Here is a 6,677-nt window from a genome sequence, read left to right on the forward strand (position 1 = left end):
TTTCGTTTTTAGGGCTTTTATCTCTAATATGTCGAAATCCTTTGGGAGTCCCCTTCCGCATCTTCCATATAGATGAAATCTATCTGCCATCTTCCTGCCGAACTAAGCTTCAATTTTCCAATTCACAGTTCAGCGCCTTGGCAATAAATTAACGCACACTTTTGTGAGGAATTATAAGGGGTACCAAATCATCAAAGAAATAGATAATACCCTTTGTAAAGCATTTTTTCACACACCTAACTATTCATAAGAGCTGAAACTAAAAGTCACCCAATTGTTTAATATAGAACGTTTTCTGACTTGGAGGTAACCCATTAAAAATCGTCGTATTTTATGTGTGGCCAATTATGGGTTTTGCAGGGAAGGATTGACACTACAGGGTGCTTTGGTCACATATCCTCTTCCTGACACAAAGTATCCTGCATGCGGGGCAGCCCGCGAACAAACACTAATAATATTAATAACGATTATCGCCCGATGAAAATGAATCTGGCTCGGAATCGGATTCAGAGTCATAAATACACGACGCTCACTCACTCACCTCATTCATCCTCATCCGTCCATTCATCGATAGTATCTCTGCTCCGGAGCGATCCGGCTGAGCCGGGGGAGAGATCCGGGGGGCAGAGCCACGCGACGGCAGTTGCTTATCGCGGGTGACCAGAGAATCGCCACGTGCGATTTCATTGCCAATTCCATTCATAGTTCGACCAGCTCATGTGTGCGAGTGAATGGGTGATGGGAATCCCCGAGGGCACATATTTAGAACTAACAAAATATCCGATATTTTAAATAAATAAATAAATTTCAAAGAGGGGTGTATAAAAATGTATTCACAATAAAATACTTTTTATTTATTAATTTAATACTAGAAACAAAGAAAAAAAGAAAATATTTTGGAGTAAACCTTTCAGCGATAAACAAAAAAAAGTCCTGCTGAATCTGATTAATTCGGATTAAATTTCGGGAAATTTCAAGTATAAACGTTTAAAACTTATCCTTATTAGTACTTAAGTTAATGGAAAGCTTAATAAAATTAGTTTAGTCTTATCATTATTTGTATTAAGCATTTGGGATACAGGAAACCTATCTATCTACAATTGTACACCAAGAGTGCAAGAGTTTGATTGGACTGGGGTGCTACTTTTCTGCCCTCGGCTGTGAGCAACCGGTAGCATGTTCTGGGAAATCGGCAGGGGATTGGAAGCGGGAACAAAGAAAGCGAGCGGGACCAGCAAATTTGCGTGCAATCGTTTGGCCTGCGTTTTTAATGACTTTTTCGAGTCGAGTTCGGGTTTTCGGGCTCGGGTTTTCCCTGCCCCCTCCTTTCCCCCAAGGCAATGCATTTAATTCGATTATGAGACGCGGAGTTCCTTGGCCGGGTATAATATTTTCGGTGGTGGCTTTGTGAAAAGTAATTGAAACTCTGGCTGGCTGTAAGTGGAAAGCAGCCGCCCCTGTCCATCTTCACGTGCGGCGGAGTACAACTAATGTGGGTGTTAACGGTGTGTTAAGTGATTTCGCCATTTTTTGTAGGATCGATCCGAACAATTCCAATTCCTTGACTTCGATGGCGACGACACCCGATAAGTATCGCGGTCTTTGGGCACCGAGCACTTGGCTGGCACACGCGTTTCGCACATATTTCAAGCGCTTTTCAGTGCGGGCTGAACTTTTCATTTCCGCTTTAAAATGGATAAAGGCAATTGCACAAATGTATCGACTTACAATGCATGCAGCCTTTATTGGGTGTATTGTATTGAGGGATTGAAAGAGCTGGATCAACTTTAAAGTATGATTCCCGTTTTAACCCCGGAAATTGGTATCCATAGTTCTTATTAGATACAGAGACATTTCTTTATGATTAGGGAAAATTTGTTGTTATATTTTCAGTATAAAATAATTTAAAATCGTAGTCCCCAAAAAATTTTCACTTCTTTTATAAAATATGAGCATGTGTTTTAAACTTTGATTCTAACTAATCGTAACATTTTGGTTTTTCTTAAATATCTGGTGTGTTGTATTATTATCCTAAAAAATTCATATAACACTGGAAACACAATGTCCAAAAATAGATTTTGTATTCCAAAGAGCTGGAGCAACTTTAAGATATGATTCCCCCTATTTAACAACGGAAATTGGTATTCATAGTTCTTATAAAAACAAGAGAAATTTTAAATAATTATACAAATAGTACAATAAAGTATAATTAAATATCGTAGACCTAAAAAATAATAAATCAACTTCTTTTATAAAATATGATTTAAAGATTAGTTGTTCAATTTTGGTATTTTCCTAAATGGTGTGCTCTATTATCATCCCGAAAAATCCTAATTACACTCGAAACATTATGGGCAGAATCGCACTTTATCGGGGTTATAAATATGGATTTTGTATATCCCATCTCGGGTGTCCCGGCACTCGTTAATGGGTTAATTTAAAGGTGCAATTTATCTCTGCTCACCAAATGTCGTCCCTTGTCGCCACTACCCCCTTTTTTTTTTAGGTCTTTCCGACAGCCGGCTAATGAAAACTAAAAACTTCAATTACCAAAAGAGCCAAATAATGCGTTTTTAAACCCAAAAATGTAAGAGTTAAGAGCGCCCAAGAAATTGTGATAGATGAGGGTTTGGCAATGTTTTTTACGGGCCACTTGTTCTGCTTTCTAAACAAAGAGTGACCAGGAAGGCGCAACAGCAACCGAAAGAAGATGGCAATAAATCAGGGCAAATAACACACAAGTACCAAAAGTACGGGGGCGCCATGAAAGGGTATTTCGCCCGAAATTTCCCAATGGGGTGATTATTTAAAATTGTGCAACGCATAAATAGAAGTCAAAGTTGGCAAAGAGGCAGCAGATGTGGGACTCGGGTCCGATATCTGTTGTTGGAGCGCTTGTAATTGTGTTTTTGGCTTATTGCCTTTGCCCGGAATTTGTACAATGGACAAACAAAACGGAGAGCAATCGATATATCCTTAATCAGCTAAAGATCCTTGGAGAAAGTTATGGGTTTCAAAATAGTTATGTTTTTATACCCTTGCAGAGGGAATTACAATTTTGGGTATTCGTATTTTTTACACTGATCAGTTAAAAAATCGTGACGGTTGAATGCTACACATATCTGTTATCTGTCAAAATCTGCTAAAATTTGCTTAATTTGTTATACCCTTGCAGAGGGTATTATAATTTTGGCCATAACTTTGGTGTTTGTAAGGTTAGGAAGTTGTGATTTTCTATGGGTTTTATTTTTAGCCAATCAATCCGACCTACCAAATTTCATAAGGATCGGATATTATATAGGCTTTAATATAATTAATTCTATGACAGTTACTGCCCGTTACTGTCCCTCCATTGCATTATAAACGAGGCTGAAAAGGGTAGATATGTCAAATTCAAAAGAAGTATGAGTTTTAAGAATGCATCATATGAATAATTTTGGAAAATATATAATTACTTCTAATTTTCCGATTGGGGGAGTCCAAATTTAAGCCGATTCCAAAGTGGCATACCTCTAAAGACTTGTGATTCGATTCTCTAAAAATCTGCATTCAAAATTTTCAATTTAACGTTGATCAAATTTTTGACCCATTTTCATGTCAGTTATTTCTAATTTTCGGATGACTTGTTTAACGTTGACCCAAAATTGGACTTCGAGAATCCATAACTTTACCAAATTTAAGCCGATTCCAAAGTGGCCTACCTCTAAAGACTTGTGATTCGATTCTCTAAAAATCTGCATTCAAAATTTTCAATTTAACGTTGATCGAATTTTTGACCCATTTTCATGTCAGTTATTTCTAATTTTCCGATGACTTGTTTAACGTTGACCCAAAATTGGACTTCGAGAATCCATAACTTTACCAAATTTAATCCGGTTCCAAAGTGGCATACCTCTAAAGACTTGTGATTCGATCCTCTAAAAATCTGCATTCAAAATTTTCAATTTAACGTTGATCAAATTTTTGACCCATTTTCATGTCAGTTATTTCTAATTTTCCGATGACTTGTTTAACGTTGACCCAAAATTGGACTTCGAGAATCCATAACTTTACCAAATTGAAGCCGATTCCAAAGTTGCATACCTCTAAAGACTTGTGATTCGATCCTCTAAAAATCTGCATTCAAAATTTTCAATTTAACGTTGATCATATTTTTGGCCCATTTTCATGTCAGTTATTTCTAATTTTCCGATGACTTGTTTAACATTGACCCAAAATTGGACTTCGAGAGTCCATAACTTTATCAAATTTAAGCCGATTCCTAAGTGGCATACCTCTAAAGACTTGTTATTCGATCCTCTAAAAATCTGCATTCAAAATTTTCAATTTAACGTTGATCAAATTTTTGGCCCATTTTCATGTCAGTTATTTCTAATTTTCCGATGACTTGTTTAACGTTGACCCAAAATTGGACTTCGAGAGTCCATAACTTTATCAAATTTAAGCCGATTCCAAAGTGGCATACCTCTAAAGACTTGTGATTTGATTCTCTAAAAATCTGCATTCAAAATTTTCAATTTAACGTTGATCAAATTTTTGACCCATTTTCATGTCAGTTATTTCTAATTTTCCGATGACTTGTTTAACATTGACCCAAAATTGGACTTCGAGAGTCCATAACTTTATCAAATTTAAGCCGATTCCTAAGTGGCATACCTCTAAAGACTTGTGATTCGATCCTCTAAAAATCTGCATTCAAAATTTTCAATTTAACGTTGATCAAATTTTTGGCCCATTTTCATGTCAGTTATTTCTATATTTCCGACGACTTGTCAAAGAGTGACCCAAAATTGGACTTCGAGAGTCCATAACTTTACCAAAATTAAGCCGAATCCAAAGTGGCATACCTCTAAAGACTTGTGAGTCGATTCTCTAAAAATCTGCATTCAAAATTTTCAATTTACCGTTGATCAAATTTTTGATCCATTTCATTGTAGTTATTTCAAATTTTCCGATGACTTGTTGACCCAAAATTGGACTTCGAGAGTCCATAAAAATGTCAAAACTATTTTTTTAAGGATATATAGCTAACATATTTAAACAAACATTGTTTTGTTTATATGCATTTATCAAAATTTGAATCGGTTGTCCCCTTTTAAATATAACCAAATAATTTTTTTTTTCAAAATTTGTGGTTTTGAATAGGTGTGAAGTAAGCCCGTTATGTAAGGATTTACCTAAGATTCGGCCACACCGAAATTATTTAAGAGTTAAATCAGCTGACCTGGTTCGAAACCAAATGAAAAGGGTGGGAAAAATGATCAGCTGATTTGATATCGATAGCCAGTCCAAAGTGAATCAAAGTAAAGCTCGCAAAATGTCACAAGTTGAGCAAATGGTGCTGAAATCCAGTGTTCCCAGATCAGGGGTTTTCCCCCTAGATTTAGGGGTTTTTTGACGTACTAGGGGGAATTTTAGGGGGGAGCAATTTTTAGGGGGAAAGTTTAGGGGTTTTTTTTTGGAAATTGTATTACCCAAATGTTTTGAAAAAAACACAAGAATATGTGATTTCGTAAAATATTGCCACGCATAAAAACAACCTAAATATGGCAAAAATATCAAAAAATAATGGTCACGAGTACAAGTGTTACCAGCTGATGCTGGCGGTTTCTGGGAACCACTTGATATACATAATAAAAAAACGATGCAGGGACTGCTTGATTAAACTCACGGACGAATTGCAAGCACGATTTCCTAAGAACACAAAATGCCTTGAAAAAATATGTGTTTTTGCACCGAAAGCAGCATCCTTCTTCGAATAAGATTAACCTTACCAAACAATTGCAATAGCTTTGAACCATCCCCTCAAATGTATAAGCTATTCAATAGCGAGGAAGTGTACAAGACCAATTTCTCAAATGAAGTTCTCGAGGTGATCTCTTAAAATTCGATATCGTTTTCTTGTTTTATTGTATAAGTTCGAAATTAACTGATTTTTTTAATTTAAGCCTAGTATCCAGATCGACAAACGATTACGCTAGCGTAAAAACTTTAATCTTTCCAGTGTGACCAAAAGTTTGAGAGTTTATCAGATTTAAGCGTGCTACGGTCGTACTGTCAATCAGGTGGGTTTATTGACAAGCAGTTAAAATTAAAATATCGTATTTGCGGGAAAGAGCCTTTAAGGGATATTATCAACTACCTTGGGAAAACAAGTCTGCCGCTGTACAAAGAAATTAAAAAACAATACAATTTAAATTTAACAGTTGTTTTTTTTAATTTACTGATAATTATTTGCTAATTTAAAGTTCATAGCTGCACTTTTATTGTGTTTTTTCGTACATTCTGGACCTAAAAAACATTTTGCTCTGACAAGAGGCACCCCAGATAGTATTAATGTTATTTTGTCCTCACATGTAAACACATCGACTTTTGTGAGTTTTTTGAGTTTTTCCCTCCATTTCTTATAATGTTCAGTGAGAAGCGCACGCCAAAAGATTAAATTTTTTAATCTTTTCGCTAGGGTTCACGTTTCCGCAGACTGGCAACGCTATGGAATTTTTTGGTATTTTTTTCATCGATCAGGAGACCGACGTGAAAAAAAGGCCCGACGAAAAGTGAACGCCAGCTGTTTGCCTCTCGCTCTCTCTCATGACTGGCGTACAGTTTTCGTCGATCTGGATACTAGGCTTTAGGGGGAAAACTGGATTTTTTAGGGGGAAATATCGCCTGTTTGA

The sequence above is a fragment of the Drosophila rhopaloa genome, unplaced genomic scaffold (assembly GCF_018152115.1).
Source record: "Drosophila rhopaloa isolate 14029-0021.01 unplaced genomic scaffold, ASM1815211v1 contig_3, whole genome shotgun sequence".
Taxonomy (NCBI): domain Eukaryota; kingdom Metazoa; phylum Arthropoda; class Insecta; order Diptera; family Drosophilidae; genus Drosophila; species Drosophila rhopaloa.